Genomic DNA, 20,619 nt, shown 5'->3' on the forward strand with positions numbered 1-20,619 from the left:
CTTGCGGACAGCACCGTCATTTTCCAGTTGAAATACCCAACAGCGAGGGCACATCCAGAAGTCTTTGGAGAATACAGGAATGTTTTTAAGAGAGAATGAGGGGTATCGCATACCCAAGCTACATTAGCTGTATGACCACTAGCCTAATGTGCACTGATGTTATGCTACTTAATAGAGCCTCAAGTGATCTAACCCTGCTGAGAATCACTTGTTTGACAAGTCTTATAAATGCTTTAGTTTCAGTGCGTCTGTGTTTGCGTTCAGAGATTACTTCACCCGTCAGTGTAATGTTCAGTGCACTTCACTTGGCAGAAGTCATGAAATATTTACTGTCCCTCTTACTCTGGGTCAAACCGTAAGCTGTCCCAGTGGCACCAGGTGCAGGTTTTTTTATTGTTTATCATCATAATGAAGTCAAATTAACGTATCTCTTTTAGTTTTTTGGTAAGATGGCAAACTGTGATGGTCTTAAAGGGTTAGTTCACCCAAAATAAGCTTGTTTGAGCCTGTGTTTAGGGGTGCTTCAACACCTAGACTTTTGTTTCGGAACCTGGCGTGTTCCACAGTTAGCACTGTTTGTTTGGCATATGTGAATCAAACAATTGCTCTGAGATCGCCTGAATGAGGTGGTCTTGGCTTGATTGAAACAAACTCTGGAGCGGATCGATTGTAGTGAGAAAGCGATATGATCCGAGCCCGGCTATATCGCAGTGTATTATGGTTATGTAATAGGCATATATACGGCTATATTAAGATAGAACGATGAGGAGGGCAGGATGTCATTCCTACCAGTAATTCATGTAAAATATGAAAGTGTAAGCATGCTGAGCTATTAACGATAGCCGTTTATCAGTTAGGAAAATTGACCGAACTGCAGTATTTTATCTGTTATTTTTCTCTAAAATGTAAAGCCTATAATGCATAAACCAACAGCTATGTATGAGAAAGTCTTACATCTGCTCTATATTTAGTGATGATGTCTGGGGGTGTCCCCTTTCAAAATAAAACACAGCTTTTTGCTTATAATGTCTCTTTGCTCATCGTCATAAATTAAAATTAGGACACTTGACTGCTAAACACTGAAACTTTGACCAATATGAGGAGAGTTTACTCGCGTGTGACTTGTTTTAGCTATTTTGGTCCATTTAGAAACTTTGCCGTGTGAAAGCGAACCGCACCAAGAACAAAGGGCAACATTGTAACTGTTTATAATCACTGTTTTGGAACAAATGAATCGATTCACAGGTGTAAAAGCCCCCTAAAAGATTTAGTGACTCACTTGTTTAATTTGTTAATAAATTTGAGCAAGTTTAAGCTATTTTTTTTGATGAAATGATTTATTGACTCACCCACTAAAGAGTTATTTCACCTAAAATTGAAAATGCTGTTATTGATTACTCATCCTCATGTCGTTCCAATCTTCGGAGACCTTCCTTCTTCTTTAGAACACAAACTAAGATAAGTTTGCTAAAATTTGAGCGCTCTCTAGTCTTCAACATTCTAGAGAAGTTCAAAGTCTAGAAATGGAATCAAAATCATGGAACCAAAAAAAAAGATAAATGCAACTTTGTTTGCCAATGTCTCCCTACCTTCTTTACTACATGCTAGTCAAACTGTTGGACTGCTGACTCTAATGAAAATATGCCTTATTGTCTTTAGTAAACGTGCACCATCCCTGACCTGACGTGAAAGAGAATACAGGTAAACAAAGTTGTTTTTACAGTTTTTTTGGTGCACAAAAATGTTCTTAGAGCTTCAAATGATTAAAGTTGATCCACTGGAGTCACAATTTGACAGTGTTTTTGGGATTGAATAAACTAAATTGGCCGTAGTGTGAATGAGTGTGTAAGGATGTTACTCAGTACTACTGTAGTTTGCATCTGCTCTGTAAAACGTGCTGAATAAGTTGGGGGTTTATTTTGCTGTGGTGACCCCTTATGAACAAAGGGACTACGCCAAAGGAACATGAATGAATGAAAGAATGAATGAATGAATGAATGCATGAACATCTGAGATCTGTTGTTGTCCATGCAGGATGAGTGAGCTCCCTGATTTAATCTAAAATATCTTAAATTGTGTTCAGAAGATGAACAAGGTCTTAAATTACATGAGGGTTAGTAATTAATAACAGAATTTCAGATTTTAGGTGAACTTACTCTTTAATAAGTGAATTAATGAATCATTCCATCAAACAATTTGTTCAAACTTGTTAAAATTCATTCAGGAATTAAACAAGTGAGTCACTAAATCACTTACTTTGCTGAATCTTTCAAAAACAGGCTCAAACAAGCTTTTATATGCGAGTCATGAATAGTGATTGAAGAAACAAAACTTTTCAAAGCTTTGAATGAATTGCTTTGTCAAACCAATAGATTGACTGTTTTGAAGTTCTCAAAAAACACTACACACTGTCAAAATATGCTGTTGGCATACAATAATTTATACATCTATAATTTATCTGTAATCTACCTGTTGCAATATTAAAAAAGATATTGTAATTGCCTGTAAAATATGCTCTGTTTGCATATCAGGCTACTTTTTGTGTGTCAACAGGGCAGAATGATATTCAAAACAACCATACATGATCATGTGGTATTTGTATAAATATGTGATGCTGCTAATGTTTTTATATACTGTACAGTAGACTAAAATCTGATGCTCAAAAAGTGCAAGTTTTTCCATAAACTTGAGATTTTTACTTGAATGGTTTTGCAAATGTTTCATTTTTGACCCCATTTGCCACTAGGCAGCTCCAACCCTTTTGAAAACCTATCATGTGTTTGTAAATCTGTGCTGACACACAGACCTGCTCTGAAGTGTATACTTTGTCCTTGTGCCTCCTGCTGTAAATCAATTTGTCAGAGCAAACCATATGAGGCAGGTGTATCTGTCACTCAGTGACCTGTGATTGGTGGGTGTGAGACGTGATTCTTTCACACCCTGTTAGTAGATTAAGGTCACTGCTTCTAATGTCTAATGCTTCTACATACTGTACATAAGAGCTTCATAGAATTAGTGTCAAGTTCAGGCACATCCTGGGTCAGATCTACTGATACAGTACTTCTCATGGATTATAAAGTGTAGTCTGGGTTTTAGAAAAGTGATAGCTAATCCTGCTAATCCAGGTATAGGATTCTTAGTAGCTACTGAGTTTTTTGAAGTGTACTTTCTGCATAGCTGATTTTCATTGTGCAAATAAAAAATATGTTTGTTATTCTAGATTGTGATATGAGGAGTCGTAGACTTTCAGTGGATTAAATGTCCTAGGTATGATAATTTAAAATAAAAAGTGTAACATACTTTACTGCAACACAGCAGTTTAAAGTTTGCTCTTTTAATTCCAGTGGTGGACACTATTTTTTTTCCTTCACTGCTGTAATCAAATATTTTAAAAGTACTTTATCAGAACACTAATTCAAAAGATCTGATTCAAATGATCTGTTTAGAAGTAGTCTACAGTTAACAAATCATTGATTCAGCCGATTAATTCAGAGAGTCTGCAGTTAACTACTCACTAATTCAAATGATCTGTTTAGAGGTAGTCTACAGAAAATGAGTCACTGATACAGCGGATCAATTCAGAGAGAGTCTGCAGTTAATGACTCACTGATTCAAAGGATCTGTTTCGAAGTAGTGTACAGTTAATGAATCACCAATTTAGCTGATCAATTCAGAGAGTCTGCAGTTAATGACTCACTGATTCAAATTATTTGTTTAGAAGTAGTGTACAGTTAATGAATCACTAATTCAGCTGATCAATTCAGAGTCTGCAGTTAATGACTCACTGATTGATAGAAGTAGTGTACAGTTAATGAGTCACTGATTCAGCTGATCAATTCAAAGGGTGTCTGCAGTCAACGACTCACAGTTTCAAATGATCGATTTAGAAATACACAGTTAATAAATCGCTGATTAAGCTGATCAGTTATGACAGTCTGCAGTTAATGACTCGCTGATCCAAATGATCTGTTTAGAAGAGGTCTACAGTTATTGAGTCATTGATTCAGCTGATTAATTCACAGAGAGTCTGCAGTTAATGACTCACTGATTCAAATGATCTGTGTTGAAGTAGTCTATAATTATCGAGTCACTAATTCAGCTGATCAATTCAGAGAGTCTGCAGTTAATGACTCACTGAGTCAAATGATCGGTTTAGAAGTAGTCTACAGTTAATGAGTCACTGAATCAGCTGATCAATTCAGAGTGAGTCTGCAGTTAATGACTCACTGATTCAAATGACCTTTTTAGAAGTAGTGTACAGTTAACGAATCACTGATTCAGCTCATCAATTCAGAGAGTCTTTAGTTAACCACTCACTGATTCAAATGATCTTTTTATAGGTAGTCTACAGTAAATGATTCACTGATACAGCCGATCAATTCAGAGAAAGTCTCCAGATAATGACTCACCGATTCAAATGATCTGTTTAGAAGTAGTCACTGGTTTAAATGAACAATTAAGAGAGAGTCTAGGGTTGATAACTCACTTATTCAACCGATCACTTAAGAAAGAGTCTAAATCTCTTATTGATTCAAATGATTAGTTCAGAGGGAATCTATCTGGTTCAACTAATTAATTCAGAGGTAGTCTTTAGTTAATGACTCAATGATCTGATCCCAATGACTTAAATTATCTGTTCAGAACAAACTTACAGTTAAGGATTCATTTATTCAAATGATTTGATCAGACTGAGGCTACATGGTTGACAAACTGATTCAAAATTAGTCAAAACAGGTGATCCTCTTAAAAAAAAAAAACATTTTGTATTAATTGCATTTGAATTAATTTCTATGATCTCATTCGTACATTTTAGTATGATCTGCTCATCCATAGGGTTGGAGGTGGGGTTTTTGTACTGTATGACTTTGTAAGAATTAGCCCCTTTTCTGCCTATATAAAAATATTTATGTTTCTCTTGAGATTGGGCTGGCATATCAGTGTTTTTAATTAAATAATGTTTGTTTTGGGATGGGCAACACGATGGCTCTGTGGTTAGCACTGTCATCTCACAGCAAGAGCTAGAGGAAAATGAATGGATGAATGTTTTGGGATGCAAAACTTTTGAACACGCACGCACGCACACAGGCACATTTATTCACATATATCATAAACCCTGGAAAATAAGGCTCTGTTCCACACAAGCCATTTGTTGTAGTTCTTAAAAGTAGTTCCCTTTGGAGTGGACTTTGTGAGTTGTAACTATGTAGTTCGTTTTTATGCATACACGCTACACACTGACTAACATTCAAAAAGTAAAAAAAAATCATAATAGGAACTCTTTAATGAAGGCCCCGTTTCTTTTTTTCTGCTCTGCTCTCAAGAGCTTAGGTTGTGTAACACCTCAGACTTTTTCTCTTCATCCATCTACACTCACATGAGACCAATTAGCATGTATGTTAGACTGAATGTAGATGTTTTGGTGGAAAACATGGAGGACTGTCCTGGCCAAAGGCTTAATTGGAGTGAGTATACAACCGCTGTGTCATGTTGCCCTAAATTCCAGAAGCCACTTTTCCGTAAGTCACTTTTGGTCGAAAACACAGAGCCTGGGAGAGATTTTAATTGGTTGTCCTTCCTCTTCAAAGAATTGATTTTTACCACTGTAGTGGTGTGAATATTTAAACAGACAGAAATGTGGAGGATAACACATTATTTACAATCAGGTCCATAAATATTGGGGCATCGAAACAATTCTAACATTTTTGGCTCTATACAGCAACACAATGGAAAGCATTTACCTGCAGACTGTCAGCTTTAATTTGAGGGTATTTACATCCAAATCAGGTGAATGCTGTAAGAATTACAACAGTTGGCATATGTGCCTCTCACTTGTTAAGGGACCAAAAATAATGGGACAGAATAATAATCATAAATCAAACTTTTAACAATACATTGTAAAAAAAAAAAAAAAACTCAAACTGTTGTAACAAACAAGATTTGCTTTACCTGCAGACTGTCAGCTTTAATTTAAGGGTATGTATATCCAAATCAGGTGAATGCTGTTAGAATTACAACAGTTTGTATGTGTGCCTCCCACTTGTTAAGAGACGTAAATGTAATAGGACAAAATAATAATTGTAAATCAAACTTTCATCTTTTAATACCTGGTTGCAAATCCTTTGCATTCAATTGATCCTTTGCTTTGACCCTCCTTAGTTACTGTTGCTACGCCTGTCAAGGTTTCATGCCTGGCACATCTATTACAATATGTACACACCTGTGTCAGACATTGACAGGGTTATAATTAGTTATTTTTGGCGAAATATCTATTTATTTATATATATTTAGTATAATATAAATATAATATTTTTTTGAGATATGCCAGAAAGCCAGACAAAAAAGCAATGTAGTATGCATTACAGGGGTATATTCACGACATAATACGCAACCAATTAGAAAATAATTTATTAAAAATTATAAAAAACAGTAGGTAGTGCTGTCGCCTCACAGCAAGAAGGTCACTGGGTCACTGGTTCAAACTTCGGCTCAGTTGGCGTTTCTGTGTGGAGTTTGCATGTTCTCCCTGCCTTCGTGTGGGTTTCCTCCGGGTGCTCCGGTTTCCCCCACAGTCCAAAGACATGTGGTACAGGTGAATTGGGTAGGCTAAATTGTCCATAGTGTATGAGTGTGTGTGTGATGTTTCCCAGAGATGGTTTGCGGCTGGAAGGGAATCCGCTGCGTAAAAACTTGCTGGATAAGTTGGCGGTTCAATCCGCTGTGGCGACCCCGGATTAATAAGGGGACTAAGCCGACAAGAAAATGAATGAATGAATGAATGAAGCTAGGTTAGCCACCTCATACGCTGACCATTCAACAGCTTAGTTCATGCACAGCAGGATAGGTGAAATTTAAAATTATAAAATATTAACAAATTAAACTGTGATTTCTCTTTTTTTTAGCCAAAAAAACCTGATTGACTAATTGTGCAATGAAATATATCGCTACTAACCGACGAGGAAACGCGCTCGAACAGCTTCTACATAATTAATTCACAGAAAGAAGAGTCAGAAAGGCAAAATTGATGGATTTGTGCCGAATATTAGCATCCTTGACCCATAACAATGTACAGCACCTATAAATGTCAGTATGTTTGTGTGCTTTTTATACAGCTTCTAGTGTAATTTGCAGCTAAGTGGAAAAAATGTACTACCAGCAAATATTAATCAGACACCAAATATAAAAACAGACACTAACCCACTATAACATCGTTATACATCATTTATTTAGGAACAATTATCCTAAAATGTATTAAGTACAGTATGCCCTTCACACATCCAACTGCCTGGTTGTCCTCTCAAAATTCTCTTTGAGTTTCTCTGTCTCTCAAATTTATCCTGGAGTCTGAAATGCTGTTTCATGTAGTCCATATTCATGAGAGAAATCAGAGAAATATTCATGTTTAGAGGTCTAGTCACAGCGCTGCAAAGTGCATGCAGTTAAGAAACATCCAACCCTGGATTAAACAGACAGATGTATACATGAAAGCACAACATGCTCTCTGTCTCCTCAAAAGCAAGTGTGATTCGTGCATTTGAACAACAAACAAGAGAAAACCTAGTTGTACCTTCAGTAAGATTAGACAACGGCACCAAAGGAAGACGCCTTCTTTGTCATAAGAGAAACAGAGAGGCCTAAATCGACGCTCAGTGGAAAATAAAGCAGCTTTGTAAGCAGAAGTGTGTGATATCATGAATAAATCTGACATCTGCAGGTCTCAGGTGGGACGTCTGACAGCGTGCAGGTTTTTTTGACAGCGCTTCAGGCTGTGTGTTGAAGGGAAGGGAGGATTAGATCCAGGGTGCAGCTGCTGGTTTTGTGGATTAGAGATGTCTGTCCCTCTCACATACTCGCCCCACAGGAGGCCTAACCTTAGGGCAGCTCGTTCTCCTCGACACACAGGCTGGAGTTTACTATAGGCTCCAACAGCCATCAGGCTAATTAGGATTGATCCGCCATAGCAGAGGCACGGTTCAGTCTGTATACATGAGCATCTGCTGTGGGGACGGCGTGATAGGACAGTGTAGGGCAGATTATCTCTAGATCCTGCTTGGGAGGAGGTAGATTTGTTGTTCTAATGACTGCGATTGTCAAAGGGAAATCTGGCTCAGTGTTCAGCGGTTCATGTTGGATTATTGCTGGGCTTCTGACCCTTATTGAAAAAAAGTTTGCATTTAAAGTTGATTTTGAATTTTTAAATGTATTCATTATTTTTTTTTCATTATTTTTTTTTGCTTCATTAGGATCACTAGGTCAGAAAAAAATAACACTTTAAATAAAATATACACTACCAGTCAGAATTTTAGGATCGTTTTTATTTTTTATTTTTTATTTCCTCCATTTACTTTTTTAAAGATGTTATTCTGTTCATTAAGGCAGCATTTGTTAAATGTAAAAATAAAATATTAAATAAGTAAATATTTATTTAATAAATATTTAATTATTACTTATTGTATGTATTTTCAAATGAAATTATTATTGCTTTTATTACTATTACCATTAATAATAATTCATTCATTCATTTTCTTTTCGGCTTATTCCCTTTATTAATCCGGGGTCGCCACAGCGGAATGAACCGCCAACTTATCCAGCAAGTTTTTACGCAGCGGATGCCCTTCCAGCTGCAAGCCATCTCTGGGAAACATCTATACACACTCATTCACACTCATACACTACGGACAATTTAGCCTACCTAATTCACCTGTACTGCATGTCTTTGGACTGTAGGGGAAACCGGAGCACCCGGAGGAAACCTGGCGAATGCAGGGAGAACATGCAAACTCCACACAGTAACGCCAACTGACCCAGCAGAGGCTCGAACTAGCGACCTTCTTGCTGTCAGGTGACAGCACTACCTGCTGTGCCACTGTATCGCCCAAATAATAATAATAATAATAATAATAATAATAATAATAATAATAATGATACATTTTAGAGGGATTTCTGAAGGATCATGTGACTCTGAAGACTGGAATAATAAAGCTGAAAATTCCTCTTTAAAATCACTGGATTAAATGATTAAATTAAATAATAAACTACTTTTGAACAGGTATTTTATAGTGCATAAACGTAATTATACACTAAATAATTATACACATAATAAGGTAAAATAAATATTTAGTTAAGTTTTTTAAGTTTTAATAAAAATATTAAGTTTTAATATTTGGCACATTATCAAAACAAACAAATTCATACTTAATAATACTTAACATTAGTGCTGGGTGCAATTACACATCTGAAATAAAAGTTGTTTTGACATAATATGTGTTTGCATTATATATGTTTATTATGTATATACAGTATGATACATACACATACATAGAAACAAAACAATACAAAACAATTTTGTTACATAGATATTTATATTTAAATGTCATTTGAATCATATAGACTGTTCATTCAACTGTGGTGACCCCTGATAAATAAAGGGACTGAGCTGAAAATAAAATGAACGACTACTTTTGTACAGTTATTTTGTAGTGCAATAACATTTCACAATTCTACAATTTGTCCTGTATTTTTGCTGAAATAAATGCAGCCTTGGTGAGCAGGAGAAGCTTATTTGGTAACACTTTACAATAAGGTTCATTAGTTCATGCACTATCTTACATTAACTAATCATGAACAACACATGTACAGCATTTATTAATCATAATTGAACATTTACTAATGCATTATTAACATTCACGTCCATGCTTGTTAACATTAGTTTAGTTAACATGAACTAATAATAAACTACTGTATTTTCATTAACTAACGTTTATTAACATGAGTATATACTGTAGTAAATGTACTGTTAAATGTTTGTTCATGTTAGTAAATGCATTACTTAACATTAACTAACAAACCTTATTGTAAAGTGTGACCGCTTATTTTAAAACATTTAAAAATCCCACTGACCCCAAACCTTTGACCACTATTGCATATAAAATAAACATTTTCTCAAATATATTCATGGCTGTGTTAGTTATATATACATAATAAATACACACAGCACACACACTTAAACTTTTATTTTGAATGCAATTAATCGAGATTCATTTTTGCCCAGCCCTGATATTAAAATGAAGTTAAATAAGTACATTTGAGACCCTGGACCACAAAACCAGTCATAAGTTAATAACTGATATTTATATATAACCTAAATAAATAAATAAACTTTACATTGTACATTTTGATAGGAATGAACATTATATGGCTGAGATAAATATTTGGAATCTGAGGTTGAGGCAACACGGTGGCTCGGTAAATAGCACTGTCGCCTCACAGCATGAAGGTTGCTGATTCGAGTCACTGCAGGGTCAGTTGGCATTTCAGTGTGGAGTTTGCATGTTCTCCCCGTATTCACATGTGTTTCCTCTGGGTGCTCTGGTTTCCCTCACAGTCCAAAGACATGCGCTATAGGTGAACTGAATAAACCAAATTAGCCATAAAGTGAATGAGTAAGTATGGATGATTTCCAGTACTAGATTGCAGATGGAAGGGCATCCGCTGTGTAAAACATATGGTCGATAAGTTGGCGGTTCATTTCACTGTGACGAGCCCTGATGAATAAAGGGACTAAGCTGAAGGAAAATAAAAAAATAAAAAAATATATATAAATACTGAGAAAATCACCTTTTAAAATGGTCAAAATTAAGTGTTTAGCAGCACATTACTTTAAAAAAAATTAAGTTTAGATTTTTTACAAAATGTCTTTTTGTTAAATCTTTTTGTCTTTATTTGAATACTATAGTTAAAACAGATCGGTGTTTTAAATGTGCCTGGCAACAGTTCTGTCCAGTTTCATCCTTTTAATAAATATTCGATATTGAAAGAATCATTGTGGATACATTTAATGTACAAGGCAACATACTTTCCTAAATATTTAGATTATAATGTTCAGTCTGGTGTTTATTATTATCTATATACAACAAAAAATAAAACATTTTAAATACTTAAACTCATTTTACTCCATAATCATTTAATTTCACAAGCTGTGAAACAAAAAGGGTGATGTTTAACACTGAGTGAACTGTCTCTTTAAGAGAGCAGCTCCACCTCTGTTCCTAGCAGCTCTTTGTTGCAAGTGATTGACTGGAACTGTTTAAGGTGCAGGCTTTGTGCTTCAGCCATTTTACAGTTCGCATTAGCTGCTACATCGGTTCATACATCAGGTCATATACATTTACAAGTGCATCGGGCCTTGTGAATCAGACCACAGCTTAAGACTCCATTAGAAAAGGCACTGAGAGGAAACAAACACAAGTAGCACACGACAGTCTAGACTGCAAAGTTCGTACCATGCGCTTGCTATTCTATTCAGTTAGCTTTAAGTCTATTTGTACAGTAAAGCGCGTCAAACGCAGGAAATGCCCAATTTGGGCCACAGGATGTCTAATACCATCTTTGCATTGACTTCACAAGTAAATCACTCATCCGCATCTGCTTACTGCACAGGCTGCCAAACAATTCCTTCCCCTCGTCCATGTAATGTAATGATTGTAAGGGCGCAGGTGAGATGTTATTTTTTAGGATTTACTTAAGTACATTACGTATGGTGCATATGCAACGTCTTTAAGTCATATAAAAAAATTCATTACAAACTGAAATAGTTATTATTTGATTAAATGGTTTAGAATCAGGTTTTTAATGTTTTAATAAAATGTTTTTTTTAATATTAACATTTTTGCAATTATTTTGCGTTTAAACCGGAAATTTTGCAGGATCGCTAAAATTTGTAACTTTTTGTTGATCTTGTATTGGATTCAGCCATTGCAAAATCGCAAAAAATAAATAAATAAATAAATAAAAAATAAAAAACGAGGGGGACTAATAATAGTTTTAATTACTAATTTCTAATAATTTATTTCTTTTAACTTTGACATGATGACTGTCCAGCCTGAGCAGATCGCTGGTAAATACACAGTTCGCCAATGAACTACAAGTCTGCCAGCAAAAGAACTACAAGATCCAGTCATGCACCACTTACACACCTGAGCTAGATCCTGTCTGATAGTGAGGGGCCAGGTTATGAAGACCTTTGTATGTTAAGAGAAGGATTTTGTATCGTATACAATAGTGAACAGAGAGTCTTTTTGCACTGATATGTTTTCCTTCCCTTGTCTTCCGTGTTTTTGAACCTTACATTGTTTTGTTTGTTTTATTCATCAGTTTGCCCCTGTGTTGACTGTTGCTTGCCTGACCATTCTGCTAAACAAACCTGGTTTAGAGCCGCAACCCTTCGTCAGCGTCCACTTCAGTTACCATGACAGTACATAATATTTTACTAGATATTTTTTTAAGATACTAATATTCAGCTTAAAGAACAATCTAAAGACTCAATTAGTTTAATTAGGTTAACTAAGCTAGGGTAATTAGGCAAATATTTGTATAACAATGGTTTATTCTGTAGACAATTGAAAAAAAAATATTACCGAAGGAGGCTAATAATATTGACCATAAAATGTTTTTTAAAAAACAAAAAACTGCTTTTATTCTAGCCAAAATAAAACAATTATGACTTTCTCCAGAAGAAAAAAATAATAAAGGAAATACTGTGATAAAATCCTCTGTTAAACATCATTTGGGAAATTTACTGGGGGGCTAATAATTTAGACTTCAACTGTGCATGTCTGAATAGCTGAAATGAACAGTTCTGGGAGCATACAGTCTTATGCTTGTGAATTACCAGTGCCCACCCTCATCCCACTCCATGCGGCGCTGGTGCACCACATACGGCTAAACCCATCAGACACGCTATTTCAGGAAGGCAGACGCCCATGTTACCAAGAAAGTGCATGAAAATAAGCGGCCTCAGAGCCTTGGATGCTTTCAGCATGAAAGAAGATTGGTTCAGCGGTGCAAGGTTTGGGGTGGGGTTTTTAGGAGGGCAAGAGGCTTGTTTTGTGGCCGTTTGCCCGTCTGCAGTGCCTTCACATTCGCACATTTGTTGAGATGATGTTGATGGGAGAGAGCATGAACTGCCACAGGGGAGAGATGAATGAAGACGAATCTTTCTTCTGCCCTAATAATGACAGTCAGCAAAACATCAGCAAATTGTGTGTGTGTGTGTGTATGTGTGTGTGTGAGAGAGAGAGAAAGACTTTGACTTTGACACACTTTATCAAAAAAAATTTAACTAACAATATACACCACACAAAATAATAATAAAAAAATTATAATAAAAAATAATAATAATAATTGAGAGAGAGAGAGAAGGAGCTTGATATGCCCTTCCAGCCGCAACCCAACACCAAGAAACACCCATACACTCTTACATTCACGCACTTTTACTATGGCCAATTTAGCTTATTTAATTTACCTATGGTGCATGTGTTTGGACTGTGGGGAAACCAGAGGAAACCCACGCCAACACGAGGAGAACATGGAAACTCCACACAGAAATGCCAACTGACCCAGCAGGCTTGAACCAGCGACCTTCTTTCTGTGAGACAATTGTGCTACCCACTGTGCCACCGGGCTAAGCCAAAGTTTTTGGGAAATAATTCAACCTATATATATATATATATATATATATATATATATATATATATATATATATATACATATATATATATATATATATATATATATATATATATATATATATATATATATATATATATATAATATATACATATATATATATTTTTTTAATTTACTCATTCTCATGTTTTTGCTTCAACAGGATTCTAAGAAATACAGCAGTTTGAACTGTAGTTGCCAAATTACTAAAACCTTATCAGTATGATGGTGAAAACTGTACATTTCTAGTCAAACCATCCTACAAAAGCCATAAAATAAGACAAAAAGTGCTGGCGGTTTGATAACCCATTTTATACTAAAATGCCAACCCAGACAATAAATAGTTTTTAACTGATAAAAATGGCAATAGAGTAAGCTGCAGAGCTCAGTTCTCAACATTATAAGCTGTCACAGTTAGTAAATGAACAGTATAAATTCATTCATTCATTTTATTGTCGGCTTAGTCCCTTTTATTAATCCACATTAAAGCCACAGCGGAATGAACCACCAACTTATCCAGCAAGTTTTTACGCAGCGGATGCCCTTCCAGCCGCAACCCATCTCTGGGAAACATCCCCACACACACACACACACTACGGACAATTTAGCTTACCCAATTCACCTGTACCGCATGTCTTTGGACTGTGGGGGAAACCAGAGCCCCCGGAGGAAACCCACGCAAAGGCAGGGAGAACATGCAAACTCCAGACAGAAACGCCAACTGAGCCGAGGTTTAAACCAGCGACCCAGTTACCTTCTTGCTGTGAAGCAACAGCACTACCTACTGCGCCACTGCCTCGCCCAACAGTATAAATAAAAAACTAAATAAGGACTATGGCGAATATATATATATATATATATATATATATATATATATATATATATATATATATATATATATATATATATATATATATATATATATATAATAATTTTCTATAGTGATTTCTGTATAGTTCAAAGCAAAATATAAATATAATAATGAATAATAATTAAAAATAAATAAAATAATTAATTTATATAGTATTTAAAACAATAATTATATTGATATGGTTATTTTGGGAGATAAAAATAAAAGTTTATTTCAAATATAAATATGATATTTTAGTATATACATCATTTCAATGTGATTATGCCATTGGCCCATGAACATTCCCTGCCTGTTGTCAAACTATTTTAATAATTGTAACAAGAGGCAATTCAATCATATTTCAATGTTCAAACAGCTGTCATAACTTTATTTATCTTTGTGTGAACCTTTTAGGATTGTCGGGAGCTATTGAAATTAAAAATGTAAAACAGGAAATCTGTTTGGACCATTGTTACTGTTTACATACCTCAAAATGGTCTATAGATTATAAATCATACTAAAATAAAACTGATTTGTGTGCTGTAATTGTTTTTCATAGAACCCATTTAACCACAGTTCACAGTGAACACATCTGTCCAACTTCAAATATAGAAAAAAAGCAACCACAGATGACAGGAAATTGCTTCACATTATACTTGTGATTTATATTCCATGTTTAATTAAAAGATAGCACAGGTTTAAATTGAAATGAGGAATTAGAAAACATTTATAATTTTTAATTTTATGGAAAAAAAATATTTTTTATTATATAATACGAATAGAAAATAAAGCTAATTACAATTTTCTTAAATTTTTTTTAATATAGGATGTTCATGCTTGGCCCAGTGTAAATGAACTAGCCCAGTAAAAGCCGCACTGACCTCCACTGTAAGCGAACAGTGTGCTGCTTTATGGGCTTATTGTATTGCGTTGAGTCAGGCAGGGGAAGAGCAATATTGAGGCCATCTGAACTCCAGTTACTGTCAGATTTCCAATCAAAGCTTCCTGTCTGCGGCGCTCTGGTATTTTCATATGGTTTGTGACAGTTGTGGCCGACTTGGGAATAACTCGCTTCTGTACAACAGAACAAAGGAGTGAAGATGAAATGGATGTTAGGTTAAAGGTCCCTGCTTTAAGCTTACGTCGAAAGTTTCAGAGGCCATTTAGCAGATGCTTTTATACATTTTCTGACAGGGAGACCTAGTTTTGAGACCTACACAGATTTTGTTTTATAGTAAAAGGCTTTGAAGGTTTTGTTCTTTGCCTTGTGGAGATTTACTGTGGTTGTTGTACATTAGTTTACAGGTGTATATGTAAAAACACAAGAGCTGCACAATATATATTTTCTAAATTAAAGCTGTTTTAAAGCATTTACAGTATGTGCAACAAAAGATGAGTTGTATTTACTTTATAAGGCGAAAATTATTCATTTTTTGTTTGTATTTATTTTCTGAACCATGGTGAATAAGTGGAATGGATTAGATTAGATTATGACTGAACAGAATAGAATAAAACATAACAGAAATAAGAAACCTGGGTAAAAACCAGGCTCTTTCAAGAGATCAGTTCTCTTCTGGCCTAAATGAATGAACATGGTGTGATATCGATCGGAAAATGTCGCATCGAGATTAAGAAAGAGTTACTGCTGCAATACTATATACTATATTGAAGATAAAACATTTATTGCTTTTTTCGCAATGTCATTCTTTACATTTGTTCTCTGTTCAGGAAACCTATGATTACCTAAACTACTTCTAAAATGCTCATGTATGAACAATCAGCATGTTTATATTTTCAAAATACTTCATTATGTATGATTTTTGGGCCTTTTTCCTCATGGAGCTCAAAATAATGTCTTCACAAAGTTAAAACTTACTGGTGTTGATCTGCTTGATAAAATGATAGAATGTGACAAAATAGAATAAATATAGAAGGAAATAGAAAAGCATAGAAGGAAATGGAATAGAATGGAACAGAATAAAATGGAGTAGAACGGAATGGAACATAAAAGAACAAAACAGAATATATATATAAAAAATGGAACATAACTAGAATACAATGTAATGGAATAGAATAATAAATTAATATAATAAACCATAATATAAAACATATATAGTTTATACTGTATATGAAATATAATAAAGCAGACAGGAATAAATAGAATAGAATATACAATATATAGAATAAAACAGAATAGAATAGAACAGAAGAGAATAAATTAGAGCAGTATGGAATGAAACAGAATAGAATACAAAATGGAAGGAAATAGAGTGTAATAGAATAATAAAATAATGTAATATTCCATAATATATAAAATATAATCAAGAGAAAGAAAAATAATAGAATAAATAATACATAGAATAGATGGAACTGAATAGAATAAAATCGAATAGAATAAAATAGAAGGAAAAAGAATGTAATATAATGGAACTGAATAGAATAAAACAGAATAGAACAGAATGGAACTGAATAGAATATAATGGACTAGAATAGAATGGGACAGAATGGAATAGAGCAGAACAGAATGGCACAGAATAGAACAGAATGGAATAGAACAAAGAAGAATATAATAGAACAAAATTGAAAAGAATGGAAAAGAATGGAACAGAAAAGAATAGAATAAAATGGAACAGAATGAAATGGAATTGAACAGAATGAAACAAAATAGAATATAATGGAACAGAATGGAATAGAACCAAGCAGAATGAAATAGAATAGAACAGAACGAAACAGAATGGAATAGAAAAATGGAACAAAAGTAGAATAGAATGGAATGGAATAGAATAATACTATAATATAATATACCATAATATAAAAAATATAGAGTGTGTAGTGTATATGAATATAAAAAAAATAGAATAGAATAGAATAGAATAGAATAGAATAGAATAGAATAGAATAGAATAGAATAGAATAGAATAGATACAGGCCAGCCATCTTTTTTTTTTCCAACAGGATTGCAAAACCTGGGCAGAAAGTACTCAAGGGATCCGCTCTCCACTGGCCTAAATGAATGAGCACAGTGTGATATTGATCAGGATATGCCACACTGACATCAAGAAAGAGTTACAGCTCCAATAGAGAAATGCTATATTGAAAATAAAGCCTTTATTGGTTTTCCTGCAATGTCATTCCTCACATCTGTGCTCTGTTCATGTGGGCTCAGATCACCTGCGCTGCTTCTGGAATGTTCTGCTCACTCAATGATTCATCTTTTCTTTTTTACTTCTGCTCTTGCTTACAGTCTATCAGGCTGTTAATTATATTACCATCACACACACACACACACACACACACACACACACACACACACACACACACACGCACACACACACACTAGCCCTTCCCCTCTCTCAAACCGCTCTCCCACACACTGAAGGTGGTAGAATGAACAGCGCATGCTAAACTCGCACATGTGCGTCTCTCAGGCCACAGACAAGGAAAAAATCTCCAATCCCATGTCTTTTATCTCCTGAGCTCACGTGACCAAAACGCGGGACACCTTGAGCTCACCTGCCACATTTCTGTCTCCCTCCAGGTCCATCTGTAATTCTCTGTCGTCCTCCGTGCTCCACGCTGAAGAACAGGATCCTACACACACACACACACACATCTCCTCAGGTAGGCTCTTTTATTCTCGTTTTCTGGCTTTTCCTCCAGTCTTTCTCCTGTTCTCTGCCTCGCTGCTCGCCATGCTGCAGAGATGCTGCGTCATTGTGTGTGTAACGCTCTGGCACAGAAGGTGTGTGACAATCCGACAGGCTTATACGGGAACAACCGGCATTCTCATTTCTTCCAAAACCCCACTGGATCTTTGCGTTTCTTCCTTCTGCCTGCTTCAGCTCATTCTGAGAATTAATTTTTGATGTGTTGTCAGTGCATTTTGGAGCATCATTGTACCTGTTAACAAGTTTGTGCATTTTTTGAGCATCATTGAAGCTGGATGTGCTCATAGCTGGAGTTTTGTATGTTGAAAAGACTGTTGTCTTGTGTTGTGTCTCTTGCTGGTCTGATGTTTGTTGGAGTCAGGGTGACGTGATGATGCCTGTCTAGACACCTGCCATTAGTGTCACCTCAGTCTGTCCAGGTATATAACAGTCACACTGGCAGTGATTTGGTGATAATGTGGGTCATCGGGGGTGGGGAATTCCATATCAGAAAGTCTATATCTACATCTATATAAACGCAAATTCTATATCACAATGCTAATCACTGAATGTCAAATACAAGTTGTATAGTTTCCATGATATGTAACTACTCACACTCTGATTTTTAAAAATGTAATTTATATTTAGTGATGCAAAAAATAAACAAATAAATACAATTTATTTATGTTTCAATTCGGTGATTCATTTACGGATTACTTTAACATAAGAGTTTTTGTTCTATTTGCACATTCATAGAGGGATTCTCAGGGGCTTATTTTTATTCATGATCCATTTATATAATATTCTGTACATAGAGCAGGTAATATAAGTATTGAACTTGTCACCATTTCTCAGAAAAAATATTTCTAAATGTGCTCTTGACTTAACATTTAATCATATATCATTGAGCAAAATGCTGCATGAGTATATTTATGGGAATAACTAAATATACATACAATATTAGACAAATATATATATTGATTTTTATAGATATCAGTTTGTATTTTGTGCCAAACATCATTCAAATTTAGGGCTTCATGGTGGCACAGTTGGTAGCACATTCGCCTCACAGCAAGAAGGTCGCTGGTTCAAGCCTCGACTGGGTCAGTTGGCATTTCTGTGTGGAGTGTGGATGTCCTCCCCGTTTAGAAATCATTCCTCCCCATTTTGAAATATATTTTCTGAGAAAGATGGTGAAAAGTTCAATACTTACTTTTACCCACTCTGTGTACAGCATAATACTGTATACAAATGATTTGTAATTAAAAATAAGTTCCTGAGGTGTCCCTGTGGGTTTCCCCACAGTCCAAAGACATGCGCTATAGGTAAATTAAATGAGCTAAATTGGCTAGAAGGGCATGCACTGCGTAAAACATATGCTGGATAAGTTGGTGGTTCATTCTGCTGTGGTGATTCCAGATTAATAAAGGGACTAAGCCAAAAAGAAAACGAATTAATAAATGAATAAATGAATGAATGAATCATTTAAATTTTAAGCAAAAATGACATTTAATTTGTTAATTTGTTTTCATAAATATATAAAAAGTTATTTTTTTTTTTATCTGTTTTAAATAAGAGCTTAATTTGGAAAAATTTAAGGCGATTTTCTCAGTATCTTCGTTTTTTCTTAGATTCCAGATTTTCAATAGTTGTATCTCGGCCAAATATGAGAAGTCTATTTATTCAGCTTTCAGGTGATGTAAAATTCTTATTTATTCAATCATTGATTTCCCTTTGGCTAAGTCCCTTATTTATTAATGGTTGCCACTGCAGAATGAACTGCCAACTATTCCAGCAAATGTTTTATGCAGAGGATGCCCTCAGCCACAATCCAATTCTGGTAAACACCCATACACTCTCCTATTCACACACACGCACTCATATACGGCAAATCTCATTCGTTAATTTTCCTTCAGCTTAGTCCCTTTATTCATCAGGGGTCGCCACAGTGGAATGAACCACCAACTTGTCCAGCATATTCTTTAACAGTAGATTCCCTTTCAGCTGCAACCCAGCACTGGGAAACATTCATACACACTCATTCACATACATACACTACGGACAATTTAGTTTATACAATTCACCTGTACCACATGTCTTTGGACTATGGAGGAAACCGGAGCACCCGGAGGAAACCCCTGTGAACATGGGGAGAACATACAAACTCCACACAGAAACGCCAACTGGCATTGAAAAACATTGAAATGTGTAAATTTTGCTTTATTAATACATTATATATGTGGATGTCCAGATCCGGTCACGTGAAATGTCGGAATCTCCCGATCAGGATATATATACATATATATTTACATACACATGGCATGACATCAATTTGTTGCAGAGACGGTTTTGATTAAATGCCTGCAAAGTAGAACACGAAAGCAGCTGAAAGCAGAAAACAGGAGTATGTCTGTGGTCTGGAGGTATTATAAAGTTGATGACGACAACATTGCCATAGCAAACACTGACATATGTAAACTTGGGATTGCCTGCCGGGTATTTTAAGTCGAGGTGCTAAGTGTTTTTATATTTGATTTTTTTGTTTGTTTACTGTTGTACTAAAGTCCAAAAGTGAAGGATTGATGTTAGTTATGACCTGATTGTTCAAGCTACCTCACA

At 35.2% G+C, this 20,619-nt stretch overlaps 1 protein-coding gene across 32 annotated transcripts in view; it reads left to right on the forward strand.

Annotated features, from left to right (window-relative positions):
• Positions 1-20,619, forward strand: part of map2 (microtubule-associated protein 2) — a 208,745-nt gene that overhangs the window by 59,897 nt on the left and 128,229 nt on the right. For all 32 annotated transcript variants that reach the window (XM_087266334.1, XM_087266335.1, XM_087266337.1 and 29 more), the window contains exon 2: positions 17,892-17,974. The gene's annotated coding sequence lies outside the window, so the exon portion shown is untranslated. The remainder of the gene's footprint in view (positions 1-17,891; positions 17,975-20,619) is intronic.

Source organism: Danio rerio, chromosome 9 (assembly GCF_052040795.2).
Source record: "Danio rerio strain M-AB ecotype USA chromosome 9, GRCz13ab, whole genome shotgun sequence".
In the NCBI taxonomy this organism is placed as follows: Eukaryota; Metazoa; Chordata; class Actinopteri; order Cypriniformes; family Danionidae; genus Danio; species Danio rerio.